Source organism: Balaenoptera ricei, chromosome 1 (genome assembly GCF_028023285.1).
Source record: "Balaenoptera ricei isolate mBalRic1 chromosome 1, mBalRic1.hap2, whole genome shotgun sequence".
NCBI classification, from domain to species: Eukaryota; Metazoa; Chordata; class Mammalia; order Artiodactyla; family Balaenopteridae; genus Balaenoptera; species Balaenoptera ricei.
The window spans coordinates 42,199,842-42,218,268 of NC_082639.1; the positions used below are offsets into that span (position 1 = coordinate 42,199,842).

The following is an 18,427-nucleotide window of genomic DNA, read 5'->3' on the forward strand; positions in this document are numbered from 1 at the left end:
ATTATACATTTTAATAATCTATTTAATTTTAACAATGACTCAAGATATGCAATGGTTCAAATAAAAGATACATCCCTAGTTTCTAAGTGGGACAGAAAAGGGTGTTAGTTTTTTTTCCAAGGGGGTGGAAGGAAAAACCTGAAGTTTCCTTCATTGTTTTATGTACATTTCAAGGATATAACAACTTATTAATAAAGCAGCACAGGGTTATTTCTTTGAAATCATTCCAAATTAGAAACTATTTCAACAGAATATTTATTAGCTGAGAGCCATCCATTAATATGCTATTTAGGCCCTTCCCCAAAAGAAAATATAGTAATGATAGTTTTTATTTTAAATACTGGTAAAGTTAAAAAACTGTTTCTCTCAAAAGTAACATTATACCTTTTAACTTTATTTGTTTGTTTGTTTATTTTTGGCCACACCCACGCGGCTGGTGGGATCTTAGTTCCCCAACTAGGGATGGAGCCTGCGCCCACAGCAATGAAAGTGCGGAGTCTTAACCACTGGACTGCCAGGGAATTCCCAATACCTTTTAACTTTAAAAGGAGAAGAGGTAAGTGATTTATCAGAATAAAGTGTTGGAAGGTTAAACTCTTTATCCAGTAATTATCATATCTTTCTTTAGATTTTTTTTCTAAATAGATTACAAAAATTCTCTTTCATTCCATATTTACAAACAAAATAAATTATCAAATCGTAAGAATGAAGAGCTCATCCACCTTAGCTAACTCTTCAGGTTAGTTCTGGGGCTACCCTGCTGTAACAATGAAGCTAATTTTGAAATGCTGCACATAATAAGTTCTATAATGACTTCAATGTGGAAAACAAGCAGCATTCATTCACGTTTTTAAAATGCAGAAGCCTGAAGTATCGCGTTGTCCAATTACAGCATTTTGTATCACATTACTGTTTACTATACATAAACACATCTAAGTTACCATTCCAGTGAAAGAGAGAAATATATTCACTGGGGAAAGAAAGAAACAAAACAAAACCCAGAACTTAATCTATTTTTATCTCTAATGTACACCTGCGAAAAAAGACTTAGCAAATGAGAACTGAGGCGCTTGGGGGCATGGTTTGATCCCCACTCAATTCAAACAAACAGCTTTTTTTCACAGATTCTTAGCAATGGCCAGTCTACCATGCAGTATTTTGTTTATGGTCAGTCACATCAAGTTTGGAAATTTTCATTAGTCATTATCAACCCAACAATTTAACCAAATGCAATCTAACCTCTTACCACTTCCACTAGCTAGGACTATTCTGTCACGCTTAAACATTGGTGCTCTTGGGGGAAAGGTGTTCCATAAACACAAAGTATTATTATTATTGTTTATTAATAAAAGAAAGTGAGAGGACAAAAGAAGGGAGTATGAGGAAATTTTAGGTCTCAAGGCAAAAAATTCCTTTCTTAAAGTTAGTTTTAATTATGTTGTCTAGATAAGCCAAGGGTCAGCAGCTATTTTGAAGGTGGAGGGGAAGGCAGGACAAATATTTACATCTGTTGGAAAGGTGGCAAGGCTACCCTTGCACTGGAGAATATACACAAATACTATGAGTTGAGTATATAAACAAATAACTCTGCAGTGGGATTCTTTAAATTCCACCTTAATTCCAAAACACAACAACATGGTATTATGAAATAAACAGTATTTTTCTTCTTTCATTAACTCATCTGTAACTGCACTGAATGAATAACATTCCTTTGCTATTCTAAGCCTGAAAAGCATGTTCTGGCTATAGTGTTATGTTGGTATAAAGCACAACGCCAGACTGATGTGCTGAACAAAAGTGATCAAAGTTAGAGTAATGTTAGCCATTGCACAAGTATTTGGCTTCATTGTTCTCCCCAGAATGACATCTGTTAAGCAACTTGTCATAGAATAAACTGGTTAATGCAGAAAGAACTTGGCTGAGAGGGTACAACGTAAACCATATATGGCTAATGTTTGATTGTTCCAATGGAAAAGCTAAATTCACAGTGTTTCTGAAAGTAAGCCAAAAGAACCTCGTGTTAAACCATAATCACTAAACAACAACATAAGTGAAAACAAATAAGTTTTTCAAAAATAATTCCATGTTTATCAGTGCTGAAGCCATAGGCAGATTTTACCATTATATGGAAGAAAGACAAGTGATAAGACAGCAAAAGTACATAATGAATGATGGTCTTATTAATAGAGATTAAAAAATTCTACTGTCTTTATTGATGATCTTATTTAATTAAAATTTCAAGTGACAATTCTGTAGGGAAGAAAAAAATCAGAAATGTACACAAAGCAAAAGTAAAAATGATTCTTTTAAAAAATTAGTATTCTAGGAAAGCTGAATGACAAAATATAGCTAAGTATAAAATGAAGCAGATGAATTTATGGTCATCATGAATCAAATGAAGGACACAGTTTTCTCAGAGAGAGAAGGATGGAGGAACAGAGGAGGGAGAGAGGAAGGACTAAAGAAAGGGAAGGGGAGAAAAGGGGGGCCAGGCGAGGGGGAAGGTTGAGAGACTGATTGATTTGAGAGATTTAAGAGCACTTGAGAGAGGCAGAAAGAACACACATACAGGCTAGGATGCTGTAGCTGGCATGCCCAGCTGCAATTACTGTGCTACTTCTGATGGAGTTTCATCTTTAGAGATTTGTGTTAAATTCCAGTTAAGGACAAGTGGCACTTCACAGGGTAACATTTCCTAAGGGCCTTTTTGTCTTACATACTTTCTTTGATCAGCATTGGCTCAAGATTATGCTGAATCTTCATAATCTTTTCAATTCTTGTTATGCATTAAGCTCTAAATCTATGAGATTTTAGGCTGCTAAACTATGCAAATGTTTCAATTAGTTCTGAAAAAATTTAATAAATGCTTTGATTACCAGCTGAACATTAAAATTATGTTACAAACTATACTGTATATGGATTAAGTGTTCTAGATTGACAATAGATTTTCCAGAGCTTATTTTCCAGATTTTCTAAAAGGACAGTTTCACTTCTCCCCCATTGCTTCATATGAGACAGTTGTTTGTGACTAAGAAAAAAATATTTGAATCAGATTACCTTGAAATAGTACAGAATTAATGCAGTATTGATATATTTCCTTATATTTGTTTTCACTGTTAATAAAACAATGTAAGCAATGATCTCCACTTCAAACTTCATATTTCCTCATTGTGGAAATTTCAATGATAAACACAGCACTGGGAAAAAGATCATTTTTTTATGACCTGCTCAAAATAAAATTATGTAAGACATTCATCTCCCACAAAATTTTGAGTTCCATAAATTTTCAAACAGTTTTATATTTCAGTTAAATTTTATCAGAATTTCTTAGAAAAAAAATTCTTAGGAAGTTACTCTGCTAAAGGCCGAATTTTGAGGCTCAGATTAGCCTTAAATGAGCTGTCTGTAGCTATTCAAACTGAAAAATATAAAACGTGGTAGATAACTTTGTCAGCTGTATTTTATAGCTAAATGTTGTGAGCTAAATGTTGGTCACACTATTGAAAAACATTTTAGGGAATTTTAAATTTCATTCAGGTATTATCCAAGTGAAAGCAGATTCTGATTATTAGAAAAGCCACAAAGTTTGAGGTATTGTGGCATAATGAGAAGCAGAGAACTAGATTTCTAGTCCTAATTCTGCTGTTACTGCGGTGCAAGTTGGTGGAACCTGAGACCTAGTTTATTCAATATTCGAAAAGAATAAAACAAGATCACTACTGATTTTCAAAGCTCTAAAATTCTATGATTTTTTGAAAATATTGGCGTTAATCCCAGATACAGGAAAAGAAGAGCTAAGTATATTTAAGATAAACAAGTAAAGAGGGAAAGTTTAAAACCATTAAGACTAGAAAATGAAAGAAAAATAGTAAAGAGTGATTAATACAAGACATCAAAAAGGAAAATTGCAAATAATTTTGGTTAAGAAATACAGATATTATTACATTTATAAACATTTTAAGTGAATTTTTCTTCTTGGATAAAGAAAAGTCTTAGTTTTTGCTTTTAATTGCACTGAAAAGTCTAGATTTTGTTTTTTTTTTTAAAGAAAAGACTAAATAATACTCTTCTCCCAGGAGATCTCATTTAAAAATAAAACCTGTCATACTGGTTTTCCAAATAACTATTTCATCAACCAAACAGGCTATGGTTTTGCCAGAATACTACAAGCTAAGTGATACAGTTGTAAAGTTCTATTAATTTATTTCAACATCTTTAAAATTTTGAAATCTGGCCTATGACTTTTCACATATCAAATATTTTAATATGGCAAAAAATAGAAACCAAATATTTAATTGCCGTGGGCTTAGAACAGTTATCAATTTGTTAGCACTCTAGTTTCTTGATTTTCTGAATTAAGAATACTATGACAGATTACAACCCTTACAAAAAAGCACCCTGAAACTACATATATGTATCTCATTCTCTTATCAGTCTTAGAAGAAAGAGGCCTTTGGTCATATTAGAACCAGAGCTTATCCAAGTTTTAGAGTATCAAAATTTGAACTCCAAGTAATTCACAACATCAAATGATGCTCCAGTTAAGAGTTTGCTAAATAATAACTGCACTGAATAAATAAGTATTTGTGTGTGTGTGCGTTTTAAGTAAGACATACAGACTAGGCTTAGTTCCAGTTTCTTAGCAATCACTGGTGCTCTGAAAGGCTTATAATAGTTAAGAAACCAATCACTTCTGATACAGACTGGGTTTTGAACACATACTTCATATCTAAGGACTTTTCTTTTTCTTCTTTTTTAACATATTGTATACTCGTTGCAATTGCACATGGATTTGTTTTACTATGATGCAAGTTAAAACCCTCCTAAAAATCCTTCTTGAACAAAAACACTTGAAACCGGATGGTGCAAGGGGAATGAGAAGGTGGCATCAGTAATCAAATGTTAATTAGCAAGCTTTTTTTCCCCCCTTCCCTCAGGGCTGGCCTGTGTTGGAGAATTCAAATCAGAAATCAATGCTTCAAGTGTTTAACTATTACTTCTTCTCATTAACCATTTAAGAGACTGAGCAATTCTCTCCTCATAAAAACAGTAACTCGAGACATTTCTTTTTCTCAAATACCATCTTTGCAGAAAACAATGAGGATGTTGTTTGAAGAAAACTGTAAAATTGAAGTTGCTTTCAACCTGGCTTTAGGCTGCGTTCTGTTCTATTAAAACATTTTTTGGCTCTAACTGAATTCTTCATTCCAACAACTGTAACTAAGTTTTACTTTGTACCATACTTTAAAAACTTATTTCACCTCTTACTTGTCTGCAAAGAAATCTGACAACCGGCATCTTAAGAGATTACCAGGAATGATGCCAATAAAGTTAAGCAAATATGGAAAGTAGTTTGAATGCATATAGTTAGAAATGGATTTTAGCCATCCTGAGAAACTATCAAGGATAAGATTTAACACTTTCATTAGAAACATGGTTATATTCAGAATTTCCTATCCTAAAAGTTTGGTGTGGGTGAAAATGATATAAAAATTGCAATGTTAGATCATAAAGTAACTGAACTAATGGCCATAAATTTATTAAAATTAATTCATATCTTTAGTTAAAGGTTAAGCCTGGATTTTAAAAGAGAACTCTTAAAGAGTGAAGGAAACGTTTATAAATGAGCAAGGCTGAGTATGTTTCACAAATGGGAACAATTATTTTTTCTGCATCTGTGGTTCTCAAAGTGTGGTGCCTGGACAAGCAGTATTAGTATCACCTGGAAACTATTAGAAATGAAAATTCAGGGTACCCGTCCCAGGCCTAGTGCACTGGAAACGCTGGGACCCCACAGTATGTGTTCTAACAAGCTCTCTAGGTAATTCTTACCAAGTCAGTTTAAGAAGCATTGTGTGAGTTATAGGCTCTCCCAGATAGCCATGTCTTTCTAACTTACTGATTCAAAAGTTCTTTGAACTCTTGCCTAAGGTAGCTAGTCCTTTTGAGAATGAACATGATTAATAATGATTTGTTAGGGAAATTCTAGAAGTGCTGTAATTTTTTCGATGATAAAGTGATTATTTTTAGTCTAAGAAAGTAATGAAAGATAGCACTACTTCACTACAGATTCCATAGCACTGAAATAATTGATAAATAATAATCTTCATCATTGAAAATCTGTGTTAATCTTCAGTTTTTCTGCCTTAAGTTTAAGTGTGATTGCTTTCTGGCTATAATATATATTTGGTATTGCAGTAAAACTGCAAATCCACAATAAATCATCTATTGTCACACTAAATAAACTTGGAAGACACCTGTACCTATCAGCTGAATTGAGGAAATGTCCCTAAAGACCAGAGAACTGTTTGAAGCAAAGGAAAGACTAAACAGTTTTTGGTTTGTTTTTTTGGTCTCTCTCATAGGCTAGCTGAAACAAGACCCAAAGGAAAAACAGTGGGAGGTTAACCACTGTTAATCAATCAGTCAAGACCTTATCCTAGAAGGCAATATTTCCTCTCTATACTTTATGGAAACAGTGTAAGAGCAAAGTTTTTCCAACAATGGCCTAATAGATACCATAGAAGTGAATGTTTTTTATTGTCCACAATGAATCAAACATCAGTCACTCATTAAATGCTCTTAAAACTTCCCCTTTTAGAATCAGGTAAATTAATTTATAAGTCCTTCCACAAAGGAAAACACTAAGTCAAAAGTCGATCCTAGGGACTTCCCTGGTGGTACAGTGGTTAGGATTCTGTGTTCCCAATGCAGGGGGCCTGGGTTCAATCCCTGGTCAGGGAACCAGATCCTACATGCATGCCACAACTAAGACTTTGCATGCCACAACTAAGGAGCCCGTGAGCCACAACTAAGAAGCCCACCTGCCGCAACTAAGACCCAGAGCAACCAAATAAATATTTTTTAAAAAAGTAAAAAAAGTAAATCCTAGAAATAACTGGAACAATTATAAGAACATTTTTAAGGAGTTTTACTTTAAACTTAAACCATTTTATAAAGTTCAATTTTATGTACAACTTTAAAGATTGGTCACATAAACCAAGAAATACTTGTATACCAGAAGTACTTTGATTTTTAAGTCTGAATTTTAGTAGACAAACCATTTGTTATAATGTCAGAAGCGATATACAAGTTAATCTTAAGGACATAATCGTACATGTAAGCCAAATATTTAGCTACAAAGATATTCACTGCAGTCTTGTTTATTATCACACACACACACACACACACACACACAATTGGCACAAATTTAATATCCAGTAATAGGCTAAATCCAGTCTGCTGTCTGTTTCTGTAAATGAAGTTGTATTGGAACACCACTACCTCCATTTGTTTACATACTGTCTGTGGATGCTTTTGTACTACCAAGAGGGCACACTTGAATAGATGCAACAGAGATCACATGCCCTGCAATACCTAAAATATTTATTATCTAGCCCTTTGCAGAAGAAGTTTGCTGACCCCAATGGAGAAGAATATTTAATAACGTAAAAAGTTGTTAAATATTAAAGAAAAATCAAGTTACAAAATTATGCCCATTTCTGTTTATTAAGTTATACATATACATATATGTATATGTACATATGTATGTACACTATATATATGCACAGAAAAAAGATATAGAACAAATATTAAAATTTGTTCCCTCTGCATCATGGGATTATGAGTCACTTTTATTTTCTGTGTATCTATCTTTTCTAAGTGTCTATTACTTCTGCAATAAGAAAATTTTTAAAAAAGTTTTGTTTTCATTCAAAGTAAAGACATGTACTTGGAGCCAGAACAACCTGGTGTTCACTTCAGCTGTGCCACTAACTATCTGAGTGACCCTGAGTAAAGGAAAGGGAAAGGAAAGAGAAAGGCAACTGAACATTTATTGAGCATCTTCTATAGACCAGGAACTAGGTTTTATGTTAATATATCCTCACAATAAACTTTTACATGTATTATTATCTTCATTTTACAAATAAGGAAACTGAGGCTCAGAGACAATAAATAATTTGCCTAAGGTTACTCCAGTTAGTAAATGGTGAGATTTGGATTTAATTGAGTTCTACAAGACTCTAAAGTCTAGATTCTTTTATGACTATGACATATCTTCTCCGAGCCTGAATTTCCTCTTCTATAAAATAAAGGGTTATTATCCTTAAAATTTTTTTTCACCTGACACTTTTATAATTGTAATGGGTAAGAATTTTCCATAAGACTCATTATGCTTACTCTGAACGGTGAGCATTAACTGGTAACAAGTAAGAGTACGAGTGACCAACTATGGGTGAACCCTCTGTCAAGAGAGTAACTGAGCCTCTTCATACCTGTTGTGCTGTAACAGGCAATGAAGAGCAGTTACAGGCTGTCAGTTTTGTACTTTAAGTGCTGTAGAGGAAGGACAACTGCAAGAATAAATAGCAACTTGTTATTGTTTCAATGACTGAATGCTGCCTTCACAGTAAGAGGGTTCCTGGTGTCACACACAGCTGGGAAAGAAATAGTAAGATAAAAAATTTTCAAGGAAAATAAATCAAGGTAAAAGGAGAAGAATAGTTAAAACAGTAAATAAACTTTATCGTGTGAGGGTTAGCAAAGGCTCTTCCTTGTATAAACTTTTGCCCAATGCCGTCTGAGTCTCTACACAACACTAATGATAAGAGTTTTGTCTGGAATAAAAATATAGGAAGACATTCACACTATGGGCCTGCTGCTTCTACTTTGCCAATATACAGTAAATCAATTTGCCCCATCTTGTTATTCCAGCTTTCCCTCTCTCAACGGTTGGGCACTGTTGCCAACCCCTCTTCTGTGCTTTTGATTTGAACAAGTGAAACTCTGATCAGATATCTGTCTTATTTGCAACCTCTTTAAGTTCTAAAATAAAATTGCATCTATAAGGAAGACGATGTAGGGCAATGCCATTAATCTACTCTGCTAATTTGTTTTTCACAGAACTGTTATTTTCTTTTAAATTTTACACACACACACACAGACAAATTAAACTACTTGCCTTGCAAATGTCATTCACTTAGTTAATGCGTAAGTCAGGATAATAATGCAGATTTTAAAAATTCTTAATCCATTTCTTCTTTCCTCTTAAGAATTTTTTTCTTTCCCTTAAAGGACCATTGCTTCTATAGAAACTTCAAAATTTTTCAGATGCTGGCAGTCTTACTGTTTTTGGTGAAGACCCATCTTTATATTTTGATGAAGACTGTGTGTATCCTTCCCCACTCTGGTAGCACCACAATGATGCTCAGACATAATGTTTATGTTTGCTTTGCTGCTGTCTGTTGCCCATCCAGGCTTTTGCCTTTCTCTGAGATGCTGAAAAAAGTGGTGGGAACCATCAGCAATGGAACCTCAGTCTATAATCAGGTCTCTAATAATTTTATCTTTTCTTGTTAACAAAAAAATGCAAAAAACAAAGACAACAAAGGGACTTAGTGTGGGGGTCTGCCATGAATACTAAAGTGCCTGGGGGTGTGGCTCATCAAGTGAAAATAAACCATTCAAGTCACCCACATCAAGGAGAAAGTTTGGGAACAACTAGGCCAGTGTTTGCATTTGGGGCCCTGGAGTCAGGAGAGTTACATTTCCCTTCCCTCTGCTTAACCAAGGCACCAAAGACAACCTACTTAACCTCTCCTTTTGGAAATATTAAGTAGTCTCCAAAGAAGAGCCCTGAGAGATATTTAAAAGTGTGTCTGGTCAGGTTTTCTGCTTTTAACTTGCTACTTTCCAAGATCAGCTTAATTTTAGCATTACTCTCTCTGAGATGATAAATGTGGGTAGAAAGGCAGGAAGGATATCTTAAGAAAAGTAGCTGCCTTGGCCAAGAGCAAAGTTGTAATAAGAGGATAACCACCAAAATTACATACCTAGTTAATTTTAGGTGAATGAGGTAGAGCTGGAGACTGGTTCCAAATGACAATTTAATTAAACCTTTCAAAGTGAATTGACACCATGAACGAAAGTCTAATACTGTACACTCAACCCTAACTAAGGGCTGATCATGCCAATGCTCAGAAGCTCCACACAACTGGCTTTTAATTGAGGCAGTTAAAATCACACCCCAAAGGTTTCACTATTAGGACTGGCTCTGAAATGAAAATACAGCTGATTTATAAAGAAAATAACAGGAATACCTTAGTATCACCTCTTAATGTATTATTAAGATCAGAAAAAATTTTAATCACATGATTTATCAAATAAGCAGGCATTCTAAATAAACAGCCTGAAGTCTCCTGTTAAAAAAAATTACTCCTATTTATTCATTAACAAAGCTATTCCTTAGCTCATCCCTGCCATAACCTACTCTATTCAAAACCATATGGGAAAGGACATTAAAAAACCGCCACAAACCATGGACTTCTGGTATTAGTGCTACACACTGCATACCCCTATTCATTATTCTACCTCCCTTGTTTAATCTATCATTAAGATTCAGTGACCCTACACTAAATTTAAAGCAGATCCTTCCTTCCTCCCATGCCTAAATTCACATACTTTTCTAGTTGGGGATGCCCTCAAGTATTAACAACTCTACGGGGATTCTCTAATCTCAGCTCTGAACTATGTCATGCTATAGAACCAAGAAATTGCTGTTTTACATCTCTAACTATGAAGGCTTCCATAAAAAAGGTCCATATAATTTACTTAATAAGATAAAGGGGGGAAAAATCAGCATTTAATAAGTATTTTTTTCATTGTATATGGTAAAAAAGGCACATGGAGACATTATCATATGTTGTGTTGTCTTAAAAGTGAATAATACCTAAAGGCATTACTTCAACTGTATTCATCACAGAATTTAGAGTCTTAAATAATGATGAAAATGGCAGGTGTTGACTATCTTAATACATGGAAAATAGAAACATATTGTTTTAAATACATAGTTGATAAAACAACCATTCTGGGGAAAAGAGATTTCAAGAAGTTAAGCAAGGTAGTATTTCTAAGACATATTAAACTTCATTTTCAAATTACAAACAAAAAAATCTAATGTAAATGTGGCAAAATAAGGGATAAGGAATTGTGTATATGAGGCCTACCAGCTGCTAAAAGAACTTTCTGTGATGACAGAAATGTTCTATATCTGTGCTGTCCAATAGGGTGGCCACTAGTCCCATGTGGCTACTGAGTAATTAAAACACAGCTAGTGTGACTAAGAAAAATGATTTCAAACTTTATTTCACTTTAATCAATTTAAATTCAAATTGCCACATGTGGCTAGTAACCACCCTACTGGATAGTGGATTAAAATGAAGAAAGTAAAGAATATAGAGCAACACAAAAATATACCACTGATGTTTACTATACTATATATACATGCTATATATACTATGTATACTATATATACATACTATATACTTAAACATGCTTCAACTCATTCTTATTTCTTTATAGTCCTTGAGACACAAAGAAGAAATATTGTGCTAAATTAATTTTTCATACTTATTCTTTTATTGTTTTTAATAGGAACTATATGCATTAATTCCACATAATTAAAGGAATAATGATAGAATACACGTAATGATACCTTACTTGAAAAAAAAGAAAAAGAGCAATAATGAACTATAATATATTATAATAATTAAATATCCAAGACAGTAGAATATTCTTTAGTTAAAAATGTAAGCTTATAACTTACATAGCTGCCACATTATATGGGTCTAATTATTCATCAATTCATGCATTCATATATAAAATGGTTACCTGGGAATGACTACAATGATTTAGATGTTACTATAATAAATCATGTTTCCTGTACACCTGGCAGTTTTTTTTTTATTTAAGTGAGTGATGATTGAAAATTAATTCCTTCTTTTGGGCCAAGATCCCTAAAACATTCATAGAAGCAGAGCTGGAAAGACAGGTGTAAGGGATGCTACAGCCACTACCAGTCTCATACTCAGTCCCTTATTGATTCAATAAGTTCTTACTGAGCATCTATTACTCAAGTGACTACAATACAGCAAAGAAAGTTGTGAGTAGACAAAATACAGATTTCTACACTCCCTTAAGGAACCAAATCTAGTTGGGAAGAAAATGTGTGAATTGTTATTTACAACACACATACACTTGTTATAGGACTTTTATTTTAAAGGTAATGTAAAATTTTTATTTTAAAGGTAAAATGACTGAATAAATGAATGAAAAAATTACAGATAGGACTGAGTTAAGAATTAAATATAAAACTTTTGCCTCCTTACAAAAGCCATTTCATCTCTTTATTAGTGCTAAAAATTAGGGTGACAGTAAAATATATTTTAAAAGAAATACATAATGTACTGCTAACAAAGTGCTAGGAGAATTTCTCACTGGACTTATCAATATAAGCAGCTAATAAACCTGGTCTAAGTTTAACAAGTACATTCACTGAGTGTTAATAATTCATGAGCATTCATTCAGCTGTCCAGCCAGTCAACAAACATTTATTGAGTGTGTCTACTAGAGGAAGGCACTATTTCGTAGTAGTGACTAAAAAGACAAAGTCTCTGTCTTCATGGAGCTTACGTTCATTCTACATAGTAGGTGTATGGTGGGGGGAGGGGTGCGAAAAGAGACAAAAAAGAAATATGAATATATAAACAAGATAATTCAGAATTAGGTTAAGTTCTACTCCTCCCAGTCATTCTCTACTTTGGATGGGTTGAATCCTGAATGAGAAGGTACAAATCCCAGAAAGTGTGTTCCAGGCAAAGAAAACATGAAATGCAAAGGTTCTGTCAGATGCTTTACATACACGTATATATTCTTTAATTCTTATTACCAACTTCAATGCAGTTTTTATTCTTTATAGAAAATGCAACTGAGGGTCCAAATTCTCCAAGTATGTAGCAGAAGCAGGATTCAAAAAGAAACCTATGGGACCCTGAGGCACTTTCTCTTTTTTACTGTTTATGATACTTCCCCCCAAAACTAAAACTAGTTTTCCAGTAGACCATTACCCACCCCCAATCCTTACCAAAGAAATGTTACCCATACTTTTCACTTACTTGGCTAACCCCTCCTTCACAGACATGCATCAGTTCAACTAGACTAAATAATCATAAATACCAAATTACTGTCAGGTACAAATTAATAAAGTTTATTATACTAAGAGCTAACTCAAAGGAATATTTCAGAGTTCTGATCAAAGATACCTTGTCTTCAAACACAGTTGGGTGTTGTTTGTATGTTTTGCTTAAGTGAAAAGATATTGTCATGCATTCCAAAATAAATGGCAAGTGCATTTGATCGTATTTTATTTTTTTAAAATAAATTTATTTATCTTTTTATTTTTGGCTGTGTTGGGTCTTCGTTGCTGCGCAGGCTTTCTGTAGTTGTGGTGAGCGGGGGCTGTTCTTTGTTGCGGTGCGCAGGCTTCTCATTGCAGTGGCTTCTCTTGTTGCGGAGCACAGGCTCTAGGCGTGTGGGCTTCAGTAGCTGTGGCACGTGGGCTCAGTAGTGTGGCTCGCGGGCTCTAGAGCCCAGGCTCAGTAGTTGTGACGCACGGGCTTAGCTGCTCTGCGGCATGTGGGATCTTCCTGGACCTGGGCTCGAACCCGTGTCCCCTGCATTGGCAGGCGGATGGGATTCTTACCCACTGTGACAACAGGGAAGTCCCCATATTTTATTTTTTGTCATGTTTCACTGCATTATACTAGTAGTGAATAAATTTGAGGGTGTCTATTCTTGAAAATGTGGCAGCCTAGTAATCACATCCAATGAAAGCCAGTTATTTCAGAGCATCATTCTCTGACCACCCCCCAGCATAACCATTCCTTCCTCATGCTGTATATTGAAAAAGATGATGGGAATAGCTGTTGCTAAACTACAGCTAGACCCCTATCACCTTGGACACTTTAAAGTAAATCTGGTAAACCTTCTATACGTGCATGTTTATGGTTCATTCATTCATTCACTCATTCAACAAACATTTGTTGAGTACTTCCTAAGTTCCAAACCCTGTCACTAGAGCAAGCTTTCTCAGATGCAAGTGTCTAGAGCAGCCAGACAGGAAACATAAACGAGTGAAATGTGATGGGCAAACGGCATTCAGCCTTAGTTTTAAGGAGGCAATATTGGGGTGTTGGGGACTATGGCAAACCAGACAGCATGCCTCTCGAAGGAGGCAGCTGCTACTCCAGAACAGCTGATTGCTGCTATGGGGTTCAGTATTGCTAGAATTTTCTGATTCTTTGAGAAAAGCCAGAAGCCAGGAATCCTGCATTGTTTTGTTTTGTCTTGAAATGTGAAGCTTTTAAACATCTAAATGTTGGCAACCAATTCAAATTTAAAACACTCTGGGACAAAAACTCGTAGCCAGACAAAACAGTCTTGTAGTTGTCAGTGTGCAACCTCTGCAGGAGAGATACAAAGATAGATAGAGATAATATTCTTGCCTTCAAGAAAGTCGCAGCCCAGTGAGGGTCACACCCAGAAACAAATATTCGTGGTACAATGTGATAATTATAAGGATAAAGATATCAATAAAGTATTAGGAGGGTAGAGAAGAGACAATTATAACAGCTGCAACTACCATTTATTGAATGCCAGGGCACTGATCTACCCACTTTACATGTGTTACTACATTTCATACTCACATCAACCCTGTGTATACAGAAATGACTTTATTAAAGTGGCAGACCTGGATTTGAACTCTATCCTTTCCAACTTTAACAATCTGTGTTTTTTCTACCGTATCACACCAGTACCCACTGCACTAAACAAAAGTCTTCGTTTCTAAAGATCAACCATACGAACATGTGAAAATGAAACAAACTACTTTTTTACCCATTCCACCTCATTCCAGAAAAAAGGAGAAAAATTTCTTCTTTTCAATTTAATAATCACACTGGAAGATACTTATAAAACACATATTTAAGATGTGATTTTTAGACATTGACACTTGAGTTGTAATATATCTTTGCATCATGAAGTTTTGTTGAAAACACTGGGATCCTAGTGGTTAAAGAATTATATGTACTAAATGTGCAGTAAAATTTATGAATTTAATTAATTTATTTAGCAGACATTCAAATACACTTACAGGTACTAATCTAAGCACTTTGTAGATATTAACTATTTTCACAATTTTTCTTTTTTTTAAGATTTATTGATTATTTATTTATTTATTTTATTTATTTTTGGCTGCATCAGGTCTTAGTTGCAGCATGTGGGATCTTCATTGAGGCATGCGGGATCTTTCGTTGTGGCGCACAGGCTCCTCTCTAGTTGTGGCATGTGGGTTTTCTCTTCTCTAGTTGTGGCACGCAGGCTGGGTGGGTCGGCTCTGTAGTTGTGGTGCGCGGGCCCCAGGGCACATGGGCTCTGTAGTTCGCGGCACGCAGGCTCTCTAGTTGAGGTGCATGGGCTCAGTAGTTGTGGCATGTAGGCTTTAGTTCCCCCATGGCATGTGGAATCTCAGTTCCCTGACCAGGGATCGAACCCGCGTCCCCTGTATTGCAAGGCGGACTCTTTACCACTGGACCACCAGGGAAGTCCCCACAATTTTTCTTTTTTAAACCACTTTATTGAGGTATGATTAAAATATAAAAAGCTATACATATTTAATGTGTACAATTTGATGAGCTGAACCCATGAAACTATCACTACAATTTATGCCATAAATCCATCCATCACCTCCAAAAGTTTCCTCCTATCCTCTTCATTTATTATCATTACTATTACTTTTATTTTGTGATAAGAACACTTAACATAAGATTCACCCTCTTAGCAAATTTTTAAGTATACAATACAGTACTGTTAACTATAGACACTGTGTTTTACAGTAGATCTCTAGGAATTATTCATCTTGTATTACAAAAACTTTGTGCCCTTTCACTAATACCTTCCCATTTCCTTCTTCCCCCAACATCTGGCAACCACCATCCTACTTTCTGCTTCTATAAATCTGATTATCTTAGATTCCTCATATAAGCGGTATCTTGGAGTATTGTCCTTCTGCGTCCGTCTATTTCACTTAGCACAATGTCTTCCAGGTTCATCCATGTTGCTGCTAACGGCAGGATTTCCTTCTTTTTTAAGGATGAATAATATTCCATTATATTTATAAATCATATTTTCTTTATCCATTCATCCAGAGATAAGGCATCTGAGGCACAGAGAGGATATGTAACTTAACCACCATCAAATAACAATAAGTTCTGGAAGTAGTATTCTGATCCAGGCAGTCTGGCTCAGTAGTCCATACTTTTAACCACTATGCTATTCTGCCTCTCTATATTTTATTCCAATTATGATATACTAAAAAGAGCAATAAATTACACACTACAATATACAGTTGGTCTACAGTAAAACTAACAATGTGAATCAAGTGTGTCGGTGTCATTATAATTTAACTGTTACTATATGCATGTTAACTAATCATTTTTTAATTCAATAAATACTAAAATAATCTGGTTTGGAAACTACTATAATATCACTAAGCTAATGATACAGAAAAAAATGTTTAATTTCGAGTAATTAAGGAAATGCATATTAAAACAAAATACCATTTATACCTTTCAATTAGGAAACAACTAAAAATATTGACAATCTATTGTTTGGTAAGAATACAATGTAACATGCATGCTTAATACTGCTGGTGGGTGAAGAAGTAGGTAAAGATTTTTGAGGGGGGAATTTGGCAATATCTATCAAAATAAGTGAATGTAACCTTTAACCCAGACATTTCATTTCTAAGTAGCTATCTCAGAGAAATCCACCCAATTCACAAAGTAGGACGGTCATGTTTTATTTTTTAGACTCCTGAGTTCCTGAGTCATTTACCATGAAAGTATTATTCATGTACTTTTTTGAGTAATTAAAAAAAAAAACTATGATGGAAAAATTGTTGTTATACTTTTCAATGTCAACCTGAGTGTATGGGATACTTTCTTCACTTTATTTTACATTAATAAATTTTAAAAAGTATGAATTGTGAAGCAAATCTAGGCCACATATGTAAACTACAAAAGAAAAATAATTAATTTGTATTTTTTGGATAACTTAAGACTATTTGAGATAGCCACTATCCATTCAAAATTAACACTTGGCATCAGGCCCTTCCCCTGCTATAAGCAGCTTTAACCAACCCGTAACCCCCCACCTCACCCTTTAAGATATCTCAAAATACAGAATCTAAAAACTGCACAAAAATGGAATTTCTCCAATCTCTCATAAATCCAAATAGCATTAGCCTCATAGACAAGTGTATAGAGACTGAGTAACCAGGCAACTGTACACTATTAAAACCGCAATGTCATTTTTATTTAACTCATGGGTCAGGCAATGTCAAGCATATATCTAAGGGCAAGTTCATTAGTGTTTGACCACGGTACTAAAGGGAAACCTTTTTAACTCTAGCCTACACATTTCACAGAACTGACCGATTTTTATAAGTAAAACAGAAGGAAGAGGGCAAGAACTAGACAACCTGATAAAGTAAAATTAGTTGCTCTTTAAAAAACATTTTCCTATGCCAGAATCTTTATCTACCAAATACAATGAATGAACACAGGGTACATTGTTTTGTAGTTGCTAAATGTGGAAACAAAATTACATAGGGAAGCCAGTTCCAATTTTTTAAAAGGTGTAGTTATTAGGTTTTTAAATATCAACTTCATTCATTTATTCCTTTCATTCAACTAGCTATTAAATGCCACATGCTTTATACATTACCACATCCCTCAGTATCCCTATTAAATATATGGCATTATTTCCACTTTAAAGATGAGAAAAGGACTTGCCCAACTGATACACCTGCTTCTCCACACAGACATTTAATAGACAATGAAAATGTAACAGCCAAAACTAAATTATCATCACATTCAGTCCTCCCTATTTCAATAAATGACACTACCATTCACTCAGTTACTCAAGTCAAGATTTCAGGAATCATCTTTCATTTCCCCCTTAATCTCACCATCCATTCCCTCTTAATCCATAACCAAAACAAGACTATCATAATCTCTCAGCTGGACTATAACGAGAACCACCTCACTAGTCTAGGTGCTTTCACTTTTGCCTTCTGCAATCCACTCTACACACAGAGCAAAAAGAGCATTTTTAAAAAACAAAAACTAGGTCATATAATTTCTCTATTTAAAACCTCCAAAAGCATCCCACTGTTCTTAGAATGATTTGGCCACCACCTACTTCTCTAAATTAATAATTTATTATTATCCTATGACCCACCAAGTTATATGTTTAAAGATGAATATATGACCCAAGCTGAGTCATTTAAATCAGCAGCAAGAATTCTGCTGTAACCATGAGAAAGGCAAATTTCACTTAAGTTACTATACTGGCAGAATAAACTCAGAGCTTTATGTAGTAGCCACTATATCACTACTTGGGAAGCTACTGACTAAGAATAAAGATACTTCAGAAGAAAGTAGAAGCAAGAGATGGACATAGAGAACAGGTTATGCTGACTTGTAGTAGACTCATATCACTTCGTTTATTATTCAAACATTAACAACTT

At 34.6% G+C, this 18,427-nt stretch overlaps 1 protein-coding gene across 1 annotated transcript in view; it reads right to left on the reverse strand.

Moving 5' to 3' along the window:
- Positions 1–18,427, reverse strand: part of FAF1 (Fas associated factor 1) — a 458,337-nt gene that overhangs the window by 204,081 nt on the left and 235,829 nt on the right. The gene's annotated exons all lie outside the window — the stretch shown is intronic.